The sequence below is a fragment of the Thunnus albacares genome, chromosome 20, assembly GCF_914725855.1.
Source record: "Thunnus albacares chromosome 20, fThuAlb1.1, whole genome shotgun sequence".
NCBI classification, from domain to species: domain Eukaryota; kingdom Metazoa; phylum Chordata; class Actinopteri; order Scombriformes; family Scombridae; genus Thunnus; species Thunnus albacares.
The window spans coordinates 17,638,013-17,664,510 of record NC_058125.1 but is presented as its reverse complement, the minus strand read 5'-3'; the positions used below and the strand labels follow the sequence as shown (position 1 = coordinate 17,664,510).

At 41.5% G+C, this 26,498-nt stretch overlaps 1 protein-coding gene across 4 annotated transcripts in view; it reads left to right on the top strand.

The window, feature by feature from the left end:
* LOC122971944 (C-terminal-binding protein 2) overlaps nucleotides 1–26,498 on the top strand; it is a 106,994-nt gene that overhangs the window by 2,092 nt on the left and 78,404 nt on the right. Inside the window, exon 2 of one of the 4 annotated variants that reach the window (XM_044338708.1) lies at nucleotides 2,414–2,534. The exons of the other annotated variants lie outside the window; for them this stretch is intronic. The gene's annotated coding sequence lies outside the window, so the exon portion shown is untranslated. The remainder of the gene's footprint in view (nucleotides 1–2,413; nucleotides 2,535–26,498) is intronic. 4 annotated transcript variants of the gene reach the window in all.

The window sequence follows — 26,498 nt, the reverse complement described above, 5'->3', positions numbered from 1 at the left end:
GCCCATGTGTACATATTGAATTAGGAAAGGGGGCGTGTGTGTGTGCCTGGAGGAATATAAGGCCACTACAGATGTGTGCAGCTCGGACATCTGCTCTGTTGTCGGCCATTGTCAAGGAAGCAGTTAAGATGGTGGGCAGCTCAGCACAACAGAGCTCCCTTGTCAGAAAGCTCCATTAAACTGCTCCAGTCATAAGTGCAGCAGGAAAGTGCTCATAACACTGAACAGTGTTCCTCGTCCTCACATGCCAGGTACATTCACAATCATTACTGGCCCACAGTGGCTTTCTTTTTTTTCTTTTTCCTTGGGATGATCAATTCCCTATTCATACCTCACAAACTTGTCATACATAAGTTGAGATAGCGGCATAATTTCACAGAAACCCTCTTTTTTTCTCCCCACTTACCTTCCATTGTGACATAGTGTTATCGTTTAGAATGGGGACTGTCGTGTTTCCAGAGAGGAAATTGAACAGACTCAGTTAGTCGACCCCTGGAAGAGCCTGCCCTCTGCCATCCTCTCCTGTGTTGCCGAGCAGCACCCTATCACTCAAGGCAATTGAACGTCTCTGAGGGGACCTCTGTTAGCCCCGTGCAATATTTATTACCATCCATCATCCGGAGACTCTCACTCTACGGGTGAATAACAGTGGCTGCTAAGTTCTGTGTTAAAAAGTTCCCTCGCCAGCGACCATTAGAAGGGATTTATGGGAGCAGCTTCCCTGGAAGTGCTTTGGAAGCGAGACGGAGCATGTTTCGGAGTCACTGCATACCCGCTGGGCTGCGGTCTCAAATATGTCATGGATAAAATTCTGACTTGTGCTGCACGGGTAGAAGAGCTGCCTGTCCTTCTCTTTTCCATTTTGAGTATTTCTTCGTAATAGATTTTTGTGCTCAAATATTAGACTGGTAGAAAATTAATCTACAATGTTGGTAATTGATTCATTTTTAAAGTCAACAATAGCTGGTTTCAGCTTCAAATTCCCTGTTTTATTTGACTGTAAAATAAATACTTTTTGGTTTTGGACTGTTGGTCAGATAAAACAAGCAATTTGAAGATCTGTGATCTGAGGCTTTGGGAAGTTGTGATGGGTATTTTTTCACAAATTTTTGACATTTTCTTGGATAAATAATTGCTCAATTACTAGTTAAAGGAAAATATAGAGATTTGGGGAAGCACGTTTGTTTGCTTTCATGCTGAGAGTTGGATGAGCTCTGCACGCTAAGTATGAAGCTACTGCCAGCCAACAGCTGGCTAACCTAGCTTAGCATAAATAGTGGAAACAGTGAAACTGACCTGTCCAAAGCTAACAGAATCGTTTAATGTACGGTCTAAACAAACAAGATACAATGTGCTAGCAAGTGAACTTTACAAGGCGATCTGTTTCCCCCTGTTTCCAGTCTTTATGCTAGGCAAAGTTGTTTGACTGCTGGTCATATTTACTGTACAGACATGAGAGTGGTATCAATCTTCTCATCTAACCCTCGATAAGAAAACAAACAGGCATATTTTCCAAAGTGTTTAACTTTTTGCAGCCCTAATTTTGCCTAATCAGGTGTCCCTGAGTACTTTCAGAGAACTCATTGAGGGCATGATTAATATTAGTTGATGCTTGGATTAATACTTAAATCTGTATTACGACCTTCTTTTACCTTGTTTTTTTAACTTTGACCTTTTTTCATTTATTCGTTTTAATTATATTTGTTTTTATGATGTAAACTCGGCACACTTGTAAAAGTGTAAATAAATGTGTACATAACAAGCAGTAGGTGAAGGCATATTACAGTTATGTAACTACACATTTACATTTTAGAGATCCTGATACACAAGTGAATTCCAATATTTACAGCATTACGAAGGTAACAGAGAAAGAAAATACCTCTCTACCTTCTGTGAAGTTATTTCCTTTGTACAGAAGCAAGTCTTTCTCAAAGCAGAGATGGTGACGATAATGATCTAATATTTTACATTTCACTGTGATTCTACCTTATATGATTACATGTGACAAATAAACTTGATTGATATTCACCGTGGTATTTAATAAGGATCATATAATGTATGCATACTGTGCTACTGAGCTGGTAAATCTATGTCCTTTGAATGTGAGTGAGCGCATGTTGTGTGAAAATTAGTGTATCTGTGTGTGCTCACTACCTCTCGATACTGTCTTTGATCCTGCAAAGATGAGATGGATTCTTTTTTTTTTTTTTTTTCAGAGTCTTTCCACTCTGCCGAGATTGTTTGTTTGTCAGAGTTGAAAACAATTGGGATGATTCTGATTGGGAGCAAAGCTACAGGGATGGGGCAGCACTGTAAATGAATGCCCTACTGTGCTTCTTTTAGGTCAATTTGAATATGTGTTTTTAATTGGTCTCTGAAGGCTAAGACTTCTCTTTTCTGCCTTCCTCAAAAGTGTCTGCATGATGTGACTGTGTTGAGCTGAGGAGCCCGGGAGCAACGGTGTTCATTTGAAGCCCGGCGAACATGCTCATTATCTCCAACCAAAGGCAAGATTGATTTAGCTGAAAGCCGAGGTAATTTTTGAAAAAAACATGGAGGTAGAACTGTAAACTGATCAAGACAGTAATTCTTGCCGTGGATCCCTCTCGGTCAAAGTGAATAAGTTTAAAACGGTGCGCTGCAGTAGAAAGTACTCAGTATCTTCCTTACTCACTGCAACTAAAGGTGCCATCACTCAGCCGTAGCCACTCTCTCATGGCTTCAAAACTCCTCTAACCTTTAGAAATGGTATATTGGAAAGATATCTCAAAGAAACATTTATTTGTCATTCCTATTTCTTTTCTTCTCTGTTCTTCGTAGGCATTTTTGCATCTTCATTTTTCAGCACATCACTGAGAGGAAGTGTGTGTGTGTGTGTGTTTGTAGGGGGGGGGGGGGGGGGGGGCTATCAGATTTTCCTCTTGTCATCGCTTACTCCACCATTTCTATAATTTCATTGACAGTGGCAGCGATTGTGTTTTCTGGAGCCACACAGGGGTAAAGGATAATTGGAGCCATGGATGTCTTTTACATGGTAAGGGGGGAAAGTGGAACCCTGTGCCAGCGCTATTCTCTGTACCATACAAAGGGACAAGATCCAGTGATAGGGCTTGCATAAGAGATCTACAGTATTCTCTAACACAAACAGATGTATTTTATTCTGGTTGAAACCAGTAGAGCTGTACCTCATGTGGTTCCAGTGTTGGCTAGCAGATAGGAATTTTTCTGCTGATATTGGATTGGATGTAACAGTCACTCTGTGCTTTTATCTTGTACCACTCCACATTAGTATCAGGGGAGAGTAAGGTGGCCATGTAATAAAGTGGAAGTGCTTTGTCTTTCAGCCATGTAAAAGGTCAAGTAACGCTTGTACTTTGGCCCCTGTAGGCAATGTCAGAGACAGTCCTGTTAGCACCAAGGTATGATGTCGTTGGGCAATGCAGCGGCACAGCAATTAGTTATTAATTATTTTCTTACAACTTAATACTCTTTCATTTAATGCATATTAATTGATGTGCTCCTGAATCCGCACTCACATAATCCACCAAGGATTTCTCAAAGGCAAGCACAAAAGGCTTTTATTATCTTAAGGAGGAAGTGGTCTTTTGGGACGTAAGTGCCCCTGCTCAATTGTGTATTACATTATGAAACAGACGTAAGTGAAATGAAATTACAACGTATCATCAGCACGGTGAAGGATCCTATTGAATAATTACCTCGGCAGAGCCATTGTTGTAATGTCACACTCGTTCTTTTGGATTTGATGGAGGGGGGTTTATGAAGTCCTCATACAAGGGAGTAAAAAGCAGTTTCAAGGTTAAACTGTGTGACGGCCAAATGTTTGGGGAGGGTGGATTAATTTCATGTCCCATAATGTGATTTGCAATATCTCCTCCTCCCCTGCCCTTGGTTTCTTTGGAGATGTGCGAGCCTGATGAGAGCTGAGGGCAGGGGGGCTGCCGTAACTACCGCCTGCATTTATAAGTGTTTACAGGACTACTAAATGGAATTATGGGAGATGGTGCATGCTTACAAATTCACCATCATTCCCAGACCCATGTCTCATTATTGAATACAAATTCAGTGGTTATCCTTCTGGTACACAGTAGAGAAAATTAGCCTTTTCTCATACATGCAAGCATGCACAAACACACTCACATACATAAATACATACAAACGCGCAAACACAGGATGGGGGGTGGTTCCAGGAAAATCACTGTGCATCATTAATTGCAGGGCAGGCTATGAAGGAGGGAGAAAGACCACCATGGTAACAGCAGCAAGATCCCTCGCTGCACAGTCGGCCTAAGAAGCCTGCTGTACGCAACACTTTATCACACAGTATCTGCAGCTTATCCTCGCCTATCTGCCTATCAGTCTAGTTAATGAAGATGTTGTGTTGTCTCATTTTGTGGCACATTTGGTGCAAAACAAATGTCCTCATAGATATGCGTACATTTCATATAACAGCATTAACATAGATACATTTGGACATGCATGAGAAAACCACATGGTGTGTCACTGCTATATGAGGAAGTGATGAAATCAGTGATTTAGGTCAACACAGGTAGTGAGTAGATGGGCTGTAGGCTTTTTGAGGGGGGTGGTATCACTGATAGCATTTTGTCCCGTTGTGCCTATTGTCATTTTAACAAGTCACTTTCAGCAAATCTCTCTGCTGATATGCAACACCATTAGTATTTAAAATACACTGCTCAGTTTCAGCATGCACATTATGAATTCCCAAAAATGTGATTTGATAGCCTGTCCGAGGTCCTGTCCTTGGACTCTCATCCCTTTTAGCAGCCTGGTGGTTGACATGGCCACAAAACCCCTGCAGCCGACCTTCACAAGGAGCACCTGTGTTTTCAAGCCCTTTTGCTCTGCTTAAGTTGCTAGATCGAGTACTTCGGATTTTTGCGTTCATATGCTTCACTAAATGCATCCTCTCATGGCACCATTAGTTCTATGATGAACAGGGCCTTTTTGTGAAGCTGACCACAGGATCAGATCCGGCCTGAGACTGGTTGCAATGATCTCTGGTGGGAAGGTGAGCTTCTGGTCTAGATTGTTCTTCATCTTCCAATTCTGGACTGTATCCAGTAGGCTTGATTCTTTTTTTGTAATTGACCTCTTTGGTAACTTTCCTGCTAGTACAAAGGCCATGGTGTTCTGTGTTGCCCCTAAGTTGACTGCTTTGGGGTGGTGGTGGCCTCGGTCGGGGGTGGGGAGATGTGCTGAGCAAAACTCTGGAGAGACTCTGCAGCCACAGCTCCATTCTCTGTTTCTCCGTTGAGGGTTGTCAGGTTAGGCTAACCCATTGTTGCTAACTTTGGAGCTATCTCCCTTTACTTTTCTAGCAGTTGGAGAAACAACAGACGTGACTTTTCTTTGTCTAGAGAAGCTGCAGCATTTATTAACTGACACACTGTAGCCTATACTGTACATTTACTGCCAGATTGACAACTCACTGCTAACCTTTTCCTCTGCTCCGGGTGAGGCTGGCTTGCAGCTGCTATGTGCCATGGAGTTGCTGGTGTTTTGCAAAGGGGACATGATAGGTCTTCCTAATGCCACTGGCTCACGTTCTTGGGACTGGGAAGAACATCGTAGATGGCTCTGATGATGAAGCAAAGTCTGCCTCCTTCCATGTCCCAAAGATCCTTCCAAGCTTCTGATGTTCAAGGTTTTCCCATCTTGTCCATTGGCTCTGTTATGCATGTGAGACTGCCTTTGCACATCATTCTGCCTCCTCCTGCTGCCATATCTCTTTTACCAACAGCCTTGTCTTCTGGGCAGGTGTCGCTTTGTGCTGTGTGGGTCTATTTGTGCCTAGTCATGTCTGATACCGTTGGTATGGGTGTTCCGTCAACGTGGAATCTCTGGTCTTTGAGCTTTCCTTTGATAACGGAGATGGTCCTGGACTTGCTGAGCTTAAATATCATCCGTGTCCATGTTATGTTGGAATGGAGTTTTTCCAGGAGTTGCTTTGTACATTCAATGGTTGTGGACAGAGTGGTCATGTCATCCATATAGGCACGGATGGGAGGTTGTCGTTGTCAGGACTGCAGGCATTCTCCTTCTACCACCCATTTGGATCCTCTGACAATCAGTTCCTTGGTAATGGTAAAGGCTAGGGGGGAGAGGGTGCATCCTGCCATTATTCTTATTTCCAAGGATTGCCAAGACATGGTGTACTCTGATATTGTGAGGCAAAACTGCAGATCTTGAAAATAGTTTCTGACCAGTTTTGTGATGGTCACTGGAACACATAAGAACTCAGAGGCTGTCCAGAGGATTGTATGTGGGATAGATCCAAAAGCATTGGCCAAGTTAAGGAATGTAACATGAAGATATCTTTTTTATCTTTTTGGCATTCTGAATTGATGCCTTATCATGTTTGAATATTCTAAGCATCCAGAGAAACCTGATATACTGACTTTCTGTACCGAGGTGTCAATCAAGTTGTTGTTTTTTCAGGTAGGTTGCCACCCTTTGTCTAACAATGCTGAAGAAAAATTTCCCTTCAACATTCAAAAGATTTATTTGCTGGAATTGAACAATATTCAAGGCATTATTCACCTTGGGGATTAATACTCCCGCTGCTCTTCGCCATACTTTTGGGATGTTTTTCTTCTTCTACGCCACTTCATTAGCCTCCACAGAAACCTCAGGACACCTGAAGTGTTCTTATACAGCTGGTAGGGAACTCCATTTGGACCAATATAATGTGAATATAATAATAGAATATAATGTGAAATTTCAGTTTATATAATACAGATAATGATGGAATTGCTCTGAATGTTTCAGAACATCATGGGGCACGTGGACATGGATACAGTTCAATCATCCTGTTTACACTAAGTCCCAGCAGTTTGACCTGCAGTTTATAATCCTGAGAAAAGTCTACTATTAAGTGAAGTAAAGGCACAAAGTTAAAATTTAAAATATATGCAAATTCACCTGTTTTGCTATATTGTGGCTTCATCTCAGGTGATATAACAGTGCCTAAAGAACAGCCTGACTACACCATGACAGCTCAAATTCTTACCATTACTACATGCTTTTGTGACTTTAATTTTAGCTAATCCCTTCCTGGATTGAGTAATTTCTGCCCCCTAATTTGGTACGGCCAATTCACCCATACTGCAGTCGTCGTTGCTGCTAAATCTACTGACGGCCTGGGGAGGGGGACGTCTGCCGTAAGCCCATGTGACAGCTACATCTTTTCACCTGACAGATTGCTGTCTGATGTCACCTGAACACCCCTTACCTCCAGATCCTGTTGTACAGGCACCGAACCAACCAGTAGGACCAAGGACATGATTCTCCACTTGTTTCCTATCTGAAAAAATTGCCAAAATTTGTTAGAATGTAAGATCAACCTGGGTCTCTAAGGTGGTAGGTGGGGGTTTGCCTCTTTACAACCTGTGTGCCCAACTGGGTAATTACTCAGTTTCTAAAGAACTAGCTGGTCAGTTTTCAGTGACTGTAATCTTATATTTGTAGCCAGAAAGTAAAAATCACCTCTCTGGTCTAATGCTCATTTCAAATATGTCCATAACACACACAGTGTCAATTCACTATTGAATCAAAATGTTGTTCAACTCTAAAACTGACAACAAAATAATTAGCAGCTGCAAGTGGAAGGGATCAAATTTAATATAACCTGACCATGTGACATACACTCATGTCAGTACCAACAGGAGACACAGTGACAGGTAGTCATTTAATTCAAATGACTGCCGAGAGATGAAGGTAGTCAGTTGGCGGAAGGACAGAGTGGCAGGTTCACACTTACAGGTACATTAGGTGGATATTTTTCTAAAATTAGCATTGACTGAAGTTTTGTAAAGTGCTGCAGTGTGTGTTGTGCAGCCACTGTCATTTGTAAGTGCTGGTGTTTGGTGCTCTGCCAGTGTTAGTATCTGGGTGATGAGGTACAAAGTTTTTCTTGTCTAGTTATTAAATCCAGAATGCACTAAAACACTTGCAATTTTGAAGATGAACGACAAGATAACTCTAGCAGGGGTGTGCTGTTCACCGTCCGGCTTGGTGCACTGTCCTACGCAGTATAGTTCCACCTCTTTTGTTCGTTATTAACTAACGTTATTACAAAAAGCTATATTTGGCTTCAGAATTAAAGAAGGTAAAAATCGCGTTTATGTGACTGTTTTTTTTTTTCTTCCACCTTCCCCTTTTGAAAAGACATTCAAGTGTTGGTCCTTGAAAGCGAGCACTTGTCTATATCATCAGTGTTACAGACCAGCTAGCACAGTTGTGAAAATTCTCACACTATGACTGCTCTAGTGGGCTAAGCAAACGTATGCATGCTTGAAAATTGGTTTTCCACTTTTGCTTTATATGTTGCTGTTGTGTCAGGATAGTGAATATGTGTAGGAATGGAATTTACCCCCTCTTCTGTTTTCTGTTTGCATGCCCTGTCTGTGTCACGGTGACTGCTTTAGTTTTCAAGTGAAACCTCATCTTGTTCCCCTGTGAAAGGAGCAAGAAGAGAATTGCATATAAATGCTGTTCCAGGTGTCCGTTGCAGCATGTTGTAGTATTTTAAACCTCTCCCAGGACATTCACTGTGTACTCTGCTGGGGATGACCCTCCCCCCTTTTACATGCATATACACTTGCGACACTGTGGTACACTCAGTACTCAGTGCATCAAGTTGCTGCTCCTTTTCTTTCTGGTTTCCAGCAAAAGCTATATTTCATTGAGCTCAGTATCACCTTTCCATGCAGTAAGGGAACTCTCTTCTAGATTTTCATATTGTCATTACTTTCAATGCAGCTGCAAGTATGATGCAGAGCTGATGTTAAAGATCCCCTCCAGACATGTTTAAGATATATAAAAATACTCTGCTTTGAATAATAAATTGAATCTAATTAGGTTTTTCCACAAAAAAGTTAAATTACCTTGTTAAAAATTCTTGAAAAAATACACCTTTTCCTCCCTCGATGAAAAATCCAATATGCAAAAATGTTACATTTCAAATGTTAAACTGCTGGATGCAAGATGTCTCCTACTTCACTGAGTAAATGTGTGCTGGAGGTCTCAAGTTTCCGCATCACACTTGTGTAAATTGCATATTGGCGATTGGCTTCCAAACTAGTTGTGATGTCACACATCATGCTTGTATGTACATGTCTTAAAATCAGATTTCAGTTAAGCACAAACAAACTTTCTACCTTCAGCAGATGAATGTGAGAACATACATCATTCTGCACGTTGAAGCTCAAAGTGAAGTAACAAGAAGCAAAACCCATTTTTAAGTGGAGGGGGACTTTAAATTTGGTACACCTACTGTCTTCCAACTTTGGCCATTTGTTAGGCCGTGTTTAGAGCAACAAGTGGCTTTGTCATTTATTTCAGTGATACCACTGCATTGGTGCCTTGTCATTATGATGAGGCACCAATTATGAAATGGGAATGACAAGCAAAATGTTTCTTTGTTGCAATATAGGCTAACATTTCTGAAGGTTGGCAGTGTTTTGAAGCCATAATATATAAGGGTAGCCTGGCAAAATATCTGTTCCTGCTTCTACTTTTGTGGCAATGAACTGAATAGGTGTTCAGAAATGCACTATGAGTTATCAAATACAATACATTCCAGCTCGCTTACAAGGTAGAATACCATGTACCCTGTAGTACTGTGCTAAATTTTTCAACCAAGCATTATATCAGCTCTGAAAAAGTAATACAATCCTGTCTCAAATGTGTACACCCCATGTGGCAACTTGTCATTTGAAAGGCCTTCAAACTGGACTTCTTGGCCCGTATTTTATCCTTTACCTGTACCCTATAGCAATACACCAGCACTAATGCAGACCTGTGGTGCTATTGTTGGCCTGAATACACCGATAGTCAAGAGAAAGGACTAGGGCTACTCTCTCACCCTTTCTAATCCATCTTCCCCACTTGCTTTCTCTCCTCCTCTTCCGCATATATCCAACTCCATTCCCTCTCCATCCTAGTGAAGGTCTCATTGCTTATGTAATAATAATAACAATAACTTTAATTTGTATAGTGCCTTTCAAGGGACCCAAGGACGCTTTACACATAGTGAGGCAGACAAAACAATACATGTAATTTAGTATGTAATGTCTCTAAACATTTGTGCAGCATTAGGGGAAGTCAGGCATGCCAGAACTGTGCAAAACGTCCCTCTGTGCACCCCATAGAGGTGGGACAGATGGCAACCCTCATTCCCGGCCTTGTAAACTGCCTGTGACAGGAGAGATGGCACATACGCAGCTGAACTAGGGCAACGCTAACTAAGGCTTTACAGACAGTGGTGGACACAGTTGCATGCACACTCATCAGTGAGATGCTTACCAAAGCCATAAAGCATCTCTGTTTGCTTCTCACTACATTGTTTTTGGTTGTTAATTACAGCAGCGTCGTTTATCGATTGCAGATGCACGGAAAAGTTGATACATAATGTAAATGCACCGTCGCTGTTGCTCCACCTGTGATCCAAGCTCTAGCTCACCTATAACAAAAGGCTATCAGATCCTCGCATTAGATCATCCATCACGATGTTAAAGAAGGTGACCTGGAGTTGTTTTCTAATTCAATCGTTAATCACCGCCACAGCAGACTGTCGGGCACTTTCACTTTGTTCCCCTTTAACAACTCTCTGGGCAGAGTCCATTACTGAGTAAACAGACAGTGAAACACAGAAGAAATGAATGAAGATGCCCAGCGCAGAACCCCCAGAGGTGAGATCAAATGGCAGGCCCGGTGATGATGAGGGATGTTTATGGCTGGCACTCTATTAAGGAGAGGCTCTTCCCTGCTGGCGCGTAATGAACATCTACCTTGTGAAATGGTTGTTCGGAAGCTTTTTCCTTACACTGAATTACAGGTCATTTTCATCAAAATGTGCCCTAATTGCTCTCAGCGGCAAGTGGGGGAGAAGGGCCACTGATAGAGAGAATGAGTTTTAGGGTAACTTGGCAAGGTGACTGGCTTATGGCAACATTAGCCATGTTGATTTGAATGAATCTCCACTGCCATATTTCCCCCCTTTTGTATGTTAATGAAAGCAAGTTATGTCCTTGGAGGATGATATTTCAGGCCTGAACTCTTCTTCTTTTCTCTGTGTACACGGTAACGCCTCCTCCAGATGTCCCCCACTGCGGGAGGCGGAGAGGCTCATGCGAGAGGCTTACCGCCAACCACACACACACACACACACACACACACTCAGATCACCTCAGGGGGGGGCACTTCAGCTGACCTGTTACGAAAGAAGACCGTATGGGCTGCAGCACAATTGTATGTTGTTTCTATCAAGAAGAAAAGTTAAATATTGCTGACAAAAAAGGGCCAGTGTATGTTTTGGGGGGAGAAAGGCACAACATCTCGGAAAGGAGAACGTTTTCAGAAACCACAGACAATGTACCATCTGCACACGGCAGGGTGTATGAGCGACACTGGACTGCTGCTGTGAGGAACTATTGCATTGTTATTAAATGGCTGTTGCCTCACTGGCAGCCATATTAAAGCCTCAGATCCTGTGCCTGATGCAAGCAATGAGGAGGAGAGAAGAGGAGGAGGGGGGAAAAAAAAAAAAAACTAAAAAAAGCCCCAAATCAGTCTGGCCTTCTGGACATAGTGACACGATGTGCAGCTGCGATGGCACAGATAAGAAGATGGCAGTATAAACTTCTTCAAAATGAAAAAGGCAGAAAAGAGGCTTTTTTTTTTTTTTCTTTCCCTGTCTCTCTTCTAACCTCTCTACCTCCCTCTCCCCGCCCACCACTCTCCTGGCTCAGCATATAGGCTCAGCTTATACAAGGTGCAGCGAGAGGACAGCTTTTTTTGTACTCAGGAGCTATGTCTTAAGAAATGCAGATTTAGCAGCTCAATCCATACCACATCGTGTTGCGAGGGGTCAGATTTTCTGTCTACATTCAACTTTTCTTTACGCTCTACCATTTTAACTTAACACACTCTTTATCCCTCCAGCAGTTCATCTGCAAGATTAAATTAATTTAATTTAATTTGCACTCTGTATAAGATGTGCGTCTCTTTTTTTTTTCGTGGCTGAGGAGTCTGGATCCACTCCTGCTCCAGCAGCAGCAGCAGCAGCAGCGTGTTGACTTATTGATGCTCGGTGCCCTTTGAGCACCGTGAACTAGTGGCAGACAGTGCATGAAATGCCACTGAGGAGTAAGAGTTGATTAGCTCCTCTTGCTCTCCCTCATCTCATTCCCTCACACTCAGGGCAGCAAAATGACTCTCGAGAACAGTTCCTTGTTAACTTTCTTTGTGCCAGAGGTTATTAAAATTATGTCGAGCTTGAATGCAAAATCACTGAATTGTTGTCTCTGACTTTCTATGCCAAGATTCCTGTGCAGCGCCTGTCTGTATTGGAGAGAGAAATGTGTTTTAAGAGATACTAGTTTTTTCTTTTCCTATGAATGTTTTTTGACCCTGAGGAAACTGCAGGCTTTATGATCATTGTCCAGCATTTCTATCTTGTCCAGTTACCTCCTGTGTATCCCTTCAGTTTACAAGGCTAGAATGTTGGCTGAAAGTTGCAAACAAAAAAAAAAAAAAAATGATATCATATTTTTGTTGTTCTTATTTTTATGTGGGTTTTAGCATCCGTTTTTCTGGGTTAACCTTGTTTTGCCACTTAATTAAAATGATCAGAAGTAAGACTTTCATTCATTTGGTTTTAGAAATTGCAAGTTCTTCACCTGTCTGTACTGATTTTTACAACAATTTATGAAGCTAATGTGAAGAAATCAGTTGGCATACAGGACATGTTTGTGCATTGCAGAACAGCGTTTTTCCAAAGCCATCCCAGCACTGGTGGCAGAACTGGTTTGATTTAGGGCACAACATGTTTAGGCAGTATTAGGTAGTGTATATCCAAGATCATTTTAAGCCATTAGGATCAGTTATGGACTGATTCCTGTTATGGACCTGCCCCAATTCCACCAGTATTTTTCCAACTAGAAGCAAAAGGATTGAGTAGAAAAATAAACATGTATGAATGTTGAGCCATATCCGTAAAAAAATTTGGAGTCAAGTGACTCTGTCAGATCAGTAGCTCAGCCTGTCCCTTTACTACTCCAACAACTGTTCGATGAATGAATGGCGAATGCCCATAAATATGCATGCGTGCTCAAACTCCTCTGTTTTCCTGACAAAAGTTTCCAAGGGCCTGATTTTTGGAGGCCGTCATCCTGCTTGACGGAACCTGACATTTGGAAAGGTCTGTGAGGAGGATTTGTTTGTGACAGCTTCAAATTATAGTGGCACAGAGGGACCGGGAGAAAGGGGAGGGAAGGAGGGATTGAGGAAGAAAATGGCTCCTGCTTATTTAAATGTCACTTCGACGAGGTGAATGCGTAAGCTCTTCTTTTTTTTTTTTCTTTTTTTTTTTTTCAAGCATTACATGGGCATTTCTCACAATGGAAAAACATTTCTTGCCATCTTTTATTCTGTGCGTGTCTCTCTCTCTCTGTCTTTTTGTTTGGCTCGGTCTGCGTTATTGGCAGCAGGCTCTAAACCTTGTGAAGCTTTGCCAACATCTTGACAGTAACCACAAACCATTTAGTTGTTTGTTTTGTGTAGGTTGTGACTGAAGGACCAATCACTCAGGTCCCATTTGGATTTGAGGTTTTATGTTGGACTATATATGCAGCAGTATAAAATACATATTAATTTTCAGGCTCTCCCACTCTCTCTCTCTCTCTCCAAGTGCAGGAACAAGGCAAAAGTAAGAAAGAAATCGCCTTAAGTACAATCTGGGGGAGGAAAGAAAACAAGGAAAATAACTGATAAGTGTGCTGCCATTTCTGTACATCTGGAGTGATTTCTCTTATGTAACAAGTTCTTTTTTTTTTCTTTTTTTTTCAACAAACACTGTTATTTCTTGTCAGCACTCAATGCACTTATGTGCACATAGGGGGGCTTTGCCTGTCACTGACCTTTTTAACAAGGATGAGAAGACCAAAATACACTGAGTGTCTCTCGGTGATGGTAGTCAAATGTCACTCATACTAAAAGATTGCAGCCAGACTCCCCATACTGAGCTTCCAACAATAGTAAGGAGGAGGAGGTGTAGAGCCCTCTATCTCTTTCCTTGACAAATAGCTGATGACACTGTTGGATTAAGTCCTCACAAGTCATGCCAGCTGCTGGAATCAAATGACAAGTACTCCCATGTCTAGGTGTCTTAATCTGTTTCAGACACTTCCAGATTCATATATTAGTGGAATATTCATCACGCAGACGCTGCCTACAAATGTCAATAAATTATGGGACTTAAGTGACTCCTGAGCTTGACAACTAGCTTCCTGAAAGGCATTTGCCCTTTTGCCTACTTCTTCATTTCGCCCTACTGCCATGACACATTTTATTGAAGAGCTGTCTGCTAGTGTGCCACAAGGACTCGAGGCTTTACATCGCCGAACCGCTTCTAAAGTTCAGCCCGCTGAAGTCCCCCACAGTGCCAAATGGGAGACTTTTAAACTCTGCTACTGCAAACAGAGCATCTATTTTAACAGAGGCATTTCCCATAATTAAACTAATGCATAGGAGAGTATGCTGGGGTGGCTCCCCTGATTAATGGAGCAATTACATAATCCATTACACTGAATTATGAATGTGCTAATGATGAGCTCATGTTGGGTAATGATTCCTGGAGTTTGCTTGTGTAAATATGAAAAGGGAAGCCGAGAGGACTGTTTAGCTGTGTCTCAATTCGGGGGCCGCATCCTTCAAAAGGCTGCGTTTGAAGAGCCGTCACAGCGGCGCAACCAAGGCTGTCCCATTTCGAAAGTTCCTTCAAATGCGGCAGAGAAATGCAGCCTTCTTCTCCCCGAATTTGGAGGAGCCAAAGGACCAATCCTTCGCGGTCCAACCTATCCCAGAATGCATTTCGCACCAACCGGCAGCAGCAGTGGTGGGAGATTTTGAGCCAAGCTAAAGCTGATGTAATTGTCTTTATACAACTATTAATATGTTAATTAAGTGTTAATATTTTTTTAAGGAAGGAAAGTAACCATTTAGATTCCCAATATGTGGCCAGTTTATCCAAATAACGCCCGTCTGGAAATCTGCTCTGATGTTTTTTGGAGCCGCTGGCCAGGTGTCAGCTGCTAAACTCAGCCGCTAGCAGCCCAACTCCTGAGATTATCGGCCGGTCAACATGTCGTCATCCTGGGGAGAACATGATCCGATGAACCGATCTGCGCTGCTCTTTGGTAATTTATCACCGGCTCTAATGTCTCTGTAGCATTTTGATATATGATGTAATTCCTTTTGGAAGAGAAATGTTGGGTCTCACAGGAGAAATCTAACAATTGTAGCTGCCACATTAGTTTGTCTGAATGTAAAGTGAAGCTTCGTGTTTTTACTGGACAGAACAACAGCGCTGCCTCTGGGGCTCTGCGTGTACAGATACCACATTTCAATACATGTAAATGTATTACAAATAGTTTGGATTTGTCATCCTGAATAAGGCTGAATAACTCAAATTACTGTATCTCTCTGTCAAAGAGGTTATTTTTTTTGTGAGGAAAAAAGTGTTATTGGAGCTTTGAGTTGAGATTTTTTTGGTCACAGTACAGTCAGGTAGTTGTGTTCAAGATGAGCTGCTGCTGTCAGCAAGTACACTGCTGTTCCAATTGCAGAATGACCTGCGTCCTGTTGTCCTCAGAAGCCAGAGAGAGAGAGAGAGAGAGAGAGAGAGAGAGAGAGAGAGAGAGAGGCTCTTTTCTCTACTCGAGAGATTAGTTGAAAAATAAAAAATAAACATTGTTTATTTCATTTTACAGTGGTCTTAACAACAATTTACAACATAAATAAAGTACATAAGAAAGGTGTCTGCAGGACCTTAAAAAGTCTCAATTCAATTTTATAATTATTAGGCCTGACAAAATGTCCCTGGTGGTGCAGAGAGTCCCTGGTGGTGCTGCTAGACCTGGATGGGCCTCCACAATAATAACATAAAAATTTCTGGCTCCATTTCTGTTAGCTGTGTCTCGACTGTCAACTGCAGCTATCAAGGTTGCTAGGTGACAGGAGCGGCACTTTGTGACGCAAGGGTAAGGGCGGGAACAGCTGGTGACGCAAATAGGAAATCCTCTATAGACCAGACCATCTCATTTAACAACGCTCGATTTGGCCTTTGCGATCTACGAAGGACGCGCCTTTTGTAGACCGCGTCCTTCGAAGGATGCGGCCCCTGAATTGGGACACAGCTTCTGTGTTTGCAGATGTTCCTCTAATCACTAGGAGGTAAGGCTAAAGAGGAAAAAGAAATGTGTGACTTCCTGCAGAGAGTGGCAGTTCCACTATCACGGGTCATTGCTCGCTGTTGCAGAAAGAACGCCTCCTACTGTTCCCACTAAGACTGGATGTCGTAGATTTGAGGATCTCCTGCTATGAAATACTAAAGACCATACAAATCTGAATTAGTGTTTTATGTAATTTTCTGATGGGAACATAAAGTATGCGATTAAGAAGGCAAAAAGACAACATAAAGACAGCTGGCGACTGAGCTCTCTCATAATCTTCTTGGCCAAAACCATGACTGGCTTTAAAGTAATAATATAATTTCTTGTTTACATTCTTGTCTATTTGCGAAGATGTTCCTGGACTTGTTGTGTAGCAGATGTCAGGTATTAGTGCATATCTTCTGCACAGTCTTAGCTCTCGCAAAATACCACTTGAATGTTTTAGCATAAACATCAACTTGACACTAATGATTACTTTAAGTATTGTTTAATCTATGTATTAGTTTTTCAATTAATTAAATCACTGTTCAGGCTGTTTCAAATGTTCAAAAAAAAGTGCAAAGGATGCCCATCGAAAGTTCTGCAAGCCCACAGTGATGTCTTTAAATAGCTTGTTCTGTCTGACTTGCCAGCTCTGCACAAATATTCACTGTTTTTGTCGTTTGTTGGCGATTCCGTCGATTGAATAAATTGTTTCAGCACTAGCTGGTGTTGTGTTTAACTGGATGGTGACATCGGCCAATTCTGCTGTTATACCAAATGATGAATTTGTTTTTTAAAGCTAGACTGTGTAACTTTTGCCGGCCGCTGTGGCCACAAGTGGCAACTACAGGATAAACGCTGAAACATAGTGTATCAGTGGCACAATTAGAGAAGAGTCATAAATCAGCAAACTACTTATTAATGTCAGTTATACAACAAAACTTGCCTATCTCAAGTTTGCTAACATTACCTAACATTAGCTACCGGTCATACCAGACCGAGTGCGACTGTAACGACAAAACCTCTGAGTGTATTGAGTCGGGCAAGGACGCAGTGTACCTATAAATTCAACTTCACGTTTGTAAGAAGAAAAATGTACCATTTCTCCTTTCAAAAGTTACACAGTTACCAGAATGTGCTCATATTGCAATATCTTCTTGGAGAAAACATGGACTGTAAGATTGACACTATTTTACAGATTTAATCTTACTGTTTTCACATGACCTTGTTAAATATAAAATATGTGGAATGAAAGCAAGCGCAAAGGTTGAGTAGAAAGTAGTAAAGAAGCAGGTTGGTGTTACATTACATTTGTAGATAAACATGTAGATAAGTCTTATACTGATACAAAAAAAACATGAATTATTCAACATTTTATTGTGTGAAAGGGGCTGCAACAAGAAGATGCCTACAGTATAGCATAGTATATAGTATAGTATAGTACAGTATGTTGTACATGTCAGTATATATTTTCCCACATGATTTAAAAATAATCTTGCCAGTACATCTATATGATGCACTCCAGCAGCACGTCTGGTGTTGTAACTGGCATCTGGTCTTTCCTGTGCTCAGTTTGATTTTTACATACAGCTTACATACTCTCAGCTCCAACAGCATCACACACAAACAAAATGCTTGCTGTGCAGGTGAAGAGAAAAAAAACACTTCCTGCACATGAACCGCAGTCTGTGCTTTTTGTTCATTATGTTTTTGTATCTGTTGTGATTTTGATTATCGGATGCTGCTGATTATCTCACAGTTTGTGATCTGTTGTTGTGACAGCCTCCTTTTTTAGTAAAAGAAAGCTTCCCTTGAGTGTTTGACAGGTCTTTCACTCAACTCTCATCTACAGCGTTATTGTATTTACCCAAGACGAGACATTTTTTTAAAATGATGTTCAGGAGGAAGAGTCAGCGTGCCACTCATGTCAGATTCTGCATAACCATTATCGCTTGTGGTTGAATAATGCTAAAACCAAAATATTTTAGACAGTTTAATCCCACTTGTAGTTCTCAGGGGCTTCGTTGCTAACAATTACCTCAGGCTAGCTTTTTACACCGCAGGTTTGTTTTGGTACAGATCTGACGTCCGTAGTAAATAATTCTGTTGATTAGTTGAGTTTAGACAGGTTAAATTTTCTCTCAGGGCACTGACACTCCAAACTGACCTCAAAGATCTAGTGCCAGCAGAGATCAACTCATGTGGTACCTCACGTGGCATCTTTGGTCTTTTGGTTTAAATTTGTACTTGAACGCTTCACAAAGACTACAACTGACAGCTTACTGCAGACGAGAACTGTGCATCTAACAGGAAATTGCTAGTCTGTGTTCCTAATGCAAAAAAAATCAAAAGAAGATAAACAAAACAATCATGGATCTGATTAGATCTGATTAAACTGTCTTATCATATACTTGTAATAAAACTGTAGATTATGACTCATACCAAGAGTCTACAGCTATGTTAGCGGATCTGGGAGACTGTTTTTAGGCACAGCTGTGCTTTTAGCTAAATGCTAACACCAGCCTGCTGTCTTAGTTTAGTCTCTTAGCATGCTAATATTTGCAAATTAGCACTAAACACAAGGTACAGCAGAGGCTGATGGGAATGTCATTGGTTTAGCAGGGATTTGATGATAAACCAAAGTACTGAGAAAGTTGAAATTTTGACCTGCTGATGGTGTTAGATTGAAAGTCAGGGATGACCCAAGTTATTAAGTTTGATCCTCTAGTGACCTGCAATGTCTGTAGCAAAGTGTACTCTGAACCACAAATGTTAACCTCATAGTGCAGCTATAGGAAAAAATCAGAGGATCACCAAAGTCCTAAAAGGAAAGTGGATGTTTGTACTGAGTGTCATGAAAATACAGCCAAAGGATGTTGAGATATCTCAGTCTGGACCAAAGTGGTGCACTTACAGATGCTGGAACATTGAGCCATGCTGCTAGCGAGGCTAAAAATATAATACTGGCACTGTAAAGTTTGCTTTGCTCTGGCATTGTCAGCCTATTGTATTCTACTTGTGGGAGAAGGGGAAAAAGGCAGAGGCTAGAAGTTAAGATGGCTAAAGATAAATGGGTGGAATCACTAATTAACTTGGCTAAATAGCGTACAGTTCCTGTGACTTTGCTTAGTCTGCCAACTATTCTCTCATTATTCTGTCACTCGCTGTATGATGGTCATGATTCGTGGATGCAACTCGCCACTTATGATTTTTAGAGGTGTTGTGCACCCATGTTCACAGTCGTGTTGGGTTTTACAGCCTCTCTGCCATATGTATGTACAAACAATGATATGGAAGATTAAAGAGCAAGCATTAGTGTTATCCTTTCTCCACTCTTTCTTGTTTTGCAGTACGGTCTGATTTATATACTGTGCTTTTCATTCTTTATGGACTGAGACAGATGGTGTTTGCTGAGGTCACCTAACACCTCAGACTTTATCACCACCTGTCTTGAAGTACACAGTTATATCACAGTTTATCTTGTTTGATGACAAAAAAAAAAAATGCTGCTAAAAACATCTACTGTATATTCTTGTGTGAATTCATGAATGTTTATACGGCATCTCTGGAGAACAAGAGTTAATTGCAAAAACAAGTTTTAATTGGGCTCATGTTTACAAAATGTTGTCTTCATGCCCCAGTTACACATACAAGAATAAACAGGTTTCTCAGGAGATTTTTCCCCCCTAAGTGCAATATATACAAGGTGTTATGTATGTGAATTACAGAATATCTCTTTATGTCGATGCAGCTCTCTGTGCAACAATAACGTCCGTTAGTCTAATGTGCACCGGACCTATTTAGCTGGGATGATTGACATCCATTATTTTTCAGCCCACAGTGTCTGTTTTAAGCTCTCTGCAGATGTGTCTCCATTAGATGTGGTTCATTTGAAGTTCAGTGTGTGAGTCCATTTTCTTAGGTAAACAAACCAGCTAGACTGCCAACTTCCAGCTGGGGACACTTAATCTGCTTATCTCTGATAGAAAATTGTCTTCCTCCTGTAGTGTGAAATCTCTCTCCATGCTTTCTCCAGGTAACAGTGTTTGTCTACTTTAAGAGAGAGGTGTACTGGTTGTGCTACCCGTTGAAAAGGAAAAAAGTACATCAGCATTTTAAAGCTTGTAAATAAATTTGTCAGCGCGTTTTATGAGAATTGTTACAAGTGAAAAGCAAAAAAAAAAAAAAAAGCATTTTTAGTTTCAAATAAAGCAGTAAAAGTTTGTGTTAGAAAGGCGTGAATTCTCTCCAGGTAGAGCCTGGCAGGAGTCTTTATAATTCTGCTTCGAAATGCAAAGAGCTGAAACATTATGAGTTGTTTTTTTTTCTTTTTATGATGACTTTTGTTAGTTTGTTTACTGTACATGTTAGGTGCGAGTCCATCCAAGCATCTGTTGGCTATTTTCTTATTTTCTCTGTGTGTGTGTGTGTGTCCTTGTGTGTGTTGGCCCCCTTCAGGTATGCACTCTATTATAGAAATGTAAATTTCAGCTTCATGCTCACAGCTCAAATCTAAATTGAACGTTGAAAGACTACAGCATGCACAAGGTTAAATACACAGTCGGAGAGATATTTAATGGGCATCTTATTCTGCCTTCTTTAGAGCACTGTAATAAATTTGTCATTTATCATTACTTATTCACAAGGAAATAAAAATCATTTTAATAAACTATGAAATGCTGTGATTATGAGCCATTTAATTTGTTCAGGAAATTCTACTCGTGTCAGATGAGTCTATAAAAATGTACTTTCATTGATATTTTTATCCTCTCACAGTGCAGGGTAAAAGAGGTTTAAAAACACTTGTAAAGGGGCTCCCCCAGTAGCCTACGGATGTAGACGCATACCACATAACCACACAACGTCCAGTTTGATTCCAGCTGCGGATCTTTGTTGCACGCTATACTATCCATGTTTCCTGTCTCGCTCTCTCTACACTTTCAATTAAAGGCACAAAAAAAACCTCTTTAAAAAGCTTAGAAAACCACATTAATCATCATCATGTTCAGTCTACCTCTCTAAATCTTTAACATCCAAATGTCTTACAAAATGAATTCTGCAGCAGTTCTGCCACTGCAGTGAAAAGGAAAAAAGCATTCCCTCTAGCTTCCTTGATGCTAACTGTTGTGTTAGCATTGCAGCTCCGTCAGGTTTTAAGCAGTTTTTATAGAACATATCTGTAATGGAAACTTATGTTTAAAAATCATTACTTTAACAGATTTTTGAAGCTTGGTTGTACATTGGAAAGATGTCTGTAGTGAAGGTTCCTCCTTGCTCTGCCTGCTCTCCCAGATGCCTACAGCACAGCAGGCTATGGGCTTTATAGTGGGCCTCTGGGCCCTGGGCCACCAGCTCTGCCTTGTTCTGCTCTGCTGACTGCATTGGCCCTGCTGTGAAATGTGATCAGTCAGCTCCATTAGGGCCTGGACCGGGTGCTGTTGGAGACCAAACGGCCCAATCCTTGGCTGTACCACCCAGGAGCTGATCTCCAGGGATTGGTTAGAGGGAGGAGAGTCTGATGCCCCGTTTGTACGACTGTTGGGAATGCGGCCACGCTGCCTTGTTGTTGTGGTATCGCAGCCTTGTTTACCAGGTTCTCTCACAAGCTCACACTGTACATTGAACAAATTTGACATGTTAGATAGCAGTGGATTATGCAATTGCCAATGGAGCACACTGTTATACCTCTGCACATTGTGTTTCATTTCAGTCTCTTCTGTTACTAAAAATCTGACAGAATCCACAGCCTCATCTGATGTATTTCACATTTGAGTTCCTCTCTGGACACTCTCCTGCCTCTGTCCTAGTTTTCACACAAAGCCGGACCCCCTAATGCTTAAAAGAAGCATTATCGGGCTAGCCAATAAGTGAGCTATCACAATACAGCTCTCCTGACCAATGGAAGAGAATAAGGCTGGAGCTCTAACACATACACCAGTGCATCTGAGTGCTTGTGAGTTTGATATGGTTGCACATGCAGATTGAAATGCAAGCTGTGTGGAATGCATCAAGCATACATGAGGATAGAGGGGAGGTGGATTATGCAGAAGTGGTTTATGAAGTATCTATGGATACTCCACTGGGAGTTCATTGTAACCTCCCTGAGCAAGCTACAAACTTTTTTAAAGCCACCTGTCATGTCTGCAGGGGGTGAGTGTTAGATATATAAGATATATTTTTGGTATAGTATCACCTTAAGCCATCATGTGACCACTTTTGCATCCCACTGTGGCCAAAATGCAGCAGCTTTGAGAGATTTATGACTGTGAAGTGGGCTTTAGATGAGGGAGATGGAGTTTATCTAGAAATATAATCAGAATTCTAATGTTGTCTTAAACAAATGTCATGTCTCTGAGAAAGGTTTAGCTAATCTGACAGTGTTTCCCCGAGGTTGACTGCTTTGCGGCGGTGGAGCGGGGTGGGGTGGGGTTACCAAACCTCGGGAGAGACTCAGCAGCCAGATATTTCTCTGTTCAAGAGCGGCTTAGATTGATACTAAAATGAGAATAGCTGGTCCACCTTAAAGGTCAGTGCACCTTAAGTGAGCCTGGTCAGGTTAGGCTAATCTATTGTCGCTAACTTTGGGGCTAACCCCCTTCACTTTCCCAGCAATTGGGGAAACAACAGATGTGACTTTTCTTGGTCTTGAGAAGCTGCAGCATTTATTAACTGACACACTGTAGCCTTTATTGCACATTTACTGCCAGACTGACAACTTACTGCTAACCTTTTCCTCTGCTCCGCTCACATTCACCGTCACTTTTCTGCCACTTGCTCTCTGCACTCGCTCAACCACACACTCACAATGCACACACATTACGCACTGCCCTGTTCCTTAAAGCAGCTACGCTACTCTTATAACAGTACCCCTCACATATATGTCCTTTGAAGAATGAGGAGAGGGAGGATGACTCAAAATTATCCCACAGTAATGTAGGGTGTTATCGTGCTTGCACAGTGTGCGAGTGAAAATCATTAGTAGCCCATTGATATTAATGATCATGTGAAATTTTAGCAGCGTTGCTAGTAATTCTGCAGCAGCACACCGCCCCTGCAGAATGATTACACTATCTGACAATGGTATTTAAGGGATTGGTCTTTGAGTTTGTGCAGTTTTCAGACTTTTTGGCATTTGTCATGTACTGTATGACCTCAGAGTGTGTGATGTGGACATGCTAATTTATTCTTTTCACTTCAAGTTTCCATTGCATCTGCAATTAATCCTCTCATGCTGCTTCAGGTACCTAACTTGCTAATTGTTATTGTTTCTCCTCAGCAATTTACCTCAGGGAAATAGATTATTTTTTTGTTGTTGTTCTTGGGTACACATGCAAGGCTCTGTTCATGAAAAATGGATAAATGTCAGCTTGGTGGCCTCCCGTAATGATAAGGACAAACACAAAGGGTGCAGTTAGCAATGCACCTTTTGCCCAAATCGGCATTCTGTTTATCAGAGTGAGACGAGGTGACACGTAGAGATAGCAACCGCCAGGGCAAAGCAGTCGACCAGAGGCAAAAATGCAGAGATGAAATCTGTCAAAGGTTATGAGCTCTGGTTTAGATACGTAGATACTATGACCTGTGTGGAGAATATAGCTGCTTCCATGGAAATGTGCAGGCTAACAACTATGCATGAGTTTTCTAACCTGTCTGCTTTGTATAAAATCAACATTACTGCCTGTCAGTATGTTGCTCTGTAATTAACCTGCAGAAGCCCAAAACGGGCGCCCTCTGAAAGGCTTCATTAACCTGAGCCTAAGAGGCGGCCATTGTCCTCTGGCTCCCATGACCCGCACTAAGCGACCACAATACCTCACATATTTCCCTCTCTCACAGAGAGCTATAATGGCTTGAAGACAAACAAACCCACCGGCATTTTGTGTTGACAGAGATCTTTTTTTTTAGCAAATATGAGATGATACCAAATTATACATGAAAGTAAATAACATCAGGGGCTTTGAAATAAAATTAAAAAAAATCCTTATCTTCTCATGCTTACTGATTGTGCTGACACAATTCATCCACATGAAATTAATCAAACACAATGGGGTTAATTGTTTCATTCACTGGTTCCAACTTCTTAAATGTTAGGCTTTGCTACTTTTTCTGTTTTATATTATTGTAGATTGAATATCTTTGACTTTTGGGCTTTTGGTCAGAGGGAAAAAAGGCAATATGAAGATGTCACTTTGTGCTCGGGGACATTGCAACGGACAGTTTTTATATACACACAATTAAACAATTAGATGTAAAAGAAAACATCACTGAAATTTGGTCACTACATTTCGCTCAGCTGATGGAGAATCATAGGAGAGCAGCTGCACACATGCAGTTTAGTTCACCACTTTGAACTTGAGGTGGAACGACTGTCAGGTTAGCTTTGTCAGGTAAGGACATGTAATTTCGTGGCGTCTCCCTCATGCCCTACCTCCTCCCATCCCGCCGAAATTAAGCCGTCTTCTTCTTGTTTAGTCAGCTTGATGTTTGAGCTGTATTTTTCACAACATCAGCATGCAGCATTGGAAAACCAGGACCCAGGGGACTCGGGGTGTTGTGTGTGTGTATGTGTGTGTGTGTGTGTTTGTGTGAAAGAGACAGAGAGAGAGAGAGACTGCAAGGCTTGTCTCCAGTCAGTTGGAGTAGCCTGTATGTGTGTCATCTCCTGAGTACAACACCAGCTTGGCCCACTTCTGCCTGACCGACTAGACTCTACGGCTCATCTGGGCTCTTCCCGCTTGTCTCTTTGTGTTTAATTTGCTCTCTCTCTCCTACACACACTCACTCTCTCTCTCTCTCTCTTTCTCTCTCCCCTGTGTGGGGTCCAGTTCTCACGTCTCTCCTCAACAGAGAGAACAGAACAACCAAAGCTCGCAAAGATGTAGAACGTCCCAGGTGAATCAGGCAGAAGGTATTGGCTCACAGCCAGCTCCTACCACGAATCAGACAGGACCACCCAGCGCACATTCACACACACACACACACACACACACATACAGCTCATATCCACACCAGTGCACGCACACATACACATCTAGGTCAGAGAGTGAAAAGAGAAGAAAGGGAAACCTTAAGCCTACATCATGGCAGCTCTGTTTTCACAGGCTGCAGGGGCTCTGAGACCTGTGCTAGCCAATATGGTCCCCCCCCCTCCCCTCTCATCTATAACTAAAACGCAGTCACAGATGATAGATTAAGCTTGACATGTAGGAAGGTTGTCAAAACTTTCAGCCTTTTGTTTTTAAATGCATTCTCACACATTGCCAAAGATGGTGATTGCAACACTCTTGCAGAGTACTTGAGAGAATACACACTATCAAACGTCAGTTAGCGATGCCAGCATAAATCTCACCAACCGCTTGAGCCAACTAGAAAATCTGAAAAAGTACTGATCAAATAAATGTGGGTTATAATGAAGTGAGAAATAAATACAGATGTTTGTGGTGATTTGCTGGAAACACAGAGTGACAGAAGTAAATTAAACAGAAGAAGAGGTCAGCAACTTAAAATATGTTGTTTTTGAAATGAATGGACTTTGTCCTGGAATGGCATTTCCTGGAGTATTTCATGTCGCAAAAATTTATTCACAAAACAAAATTGGTTCGCCCGTTTGAAAATCGGAAGCTTACACCGCTGACAACTCGGGGGAGAAGTGCGCTCATCTGATCAGGTGTAGGAAGCGTTCATGTTGATGTCTCAGCGAAGGAGAGCGCTTGTCAATCATCTCTTGTACAGCTGTGTCGAGAGCGAAGCGAGTCTCAGTTTGACAGACCATATTGAGCAAAGCAACATTTGTTGGCTACATGTCAGGCTCTCGCTGCCTGGATTTTTGGAAATGATTGGTTAGACTGGGTATTGAACTTCAGTACTTTTTTTGAGTACTGACAAAATTATGCCTGTAACTCTGACTGATAAATACCGTCAAGTAATGAAAGTTGAATGCTTGATCTGACTAATAGGCATGCTTACTTATTCTTTGATCAGTTAGTGCATGATTTAATTCATTATTATGTCAATTTTGTACTGTATTTGATGCATGAAAAAGACTTTGACAGCTTTTTTTGTGTCAAAGGAATTGTTCAACATGTTTGGACGTGCGCCTGTTCACTTTCTTGCAGAGTTAGATGAGAAGATTGACACAACTCTCATATCTGTCTGTTCAATACAAGGCTACAGCTAGCAGTTAGCTTTGCTTAGCAGAAAGACTGGCTAGCTTGACTCTGTTTGGACAATAACAACAAAATC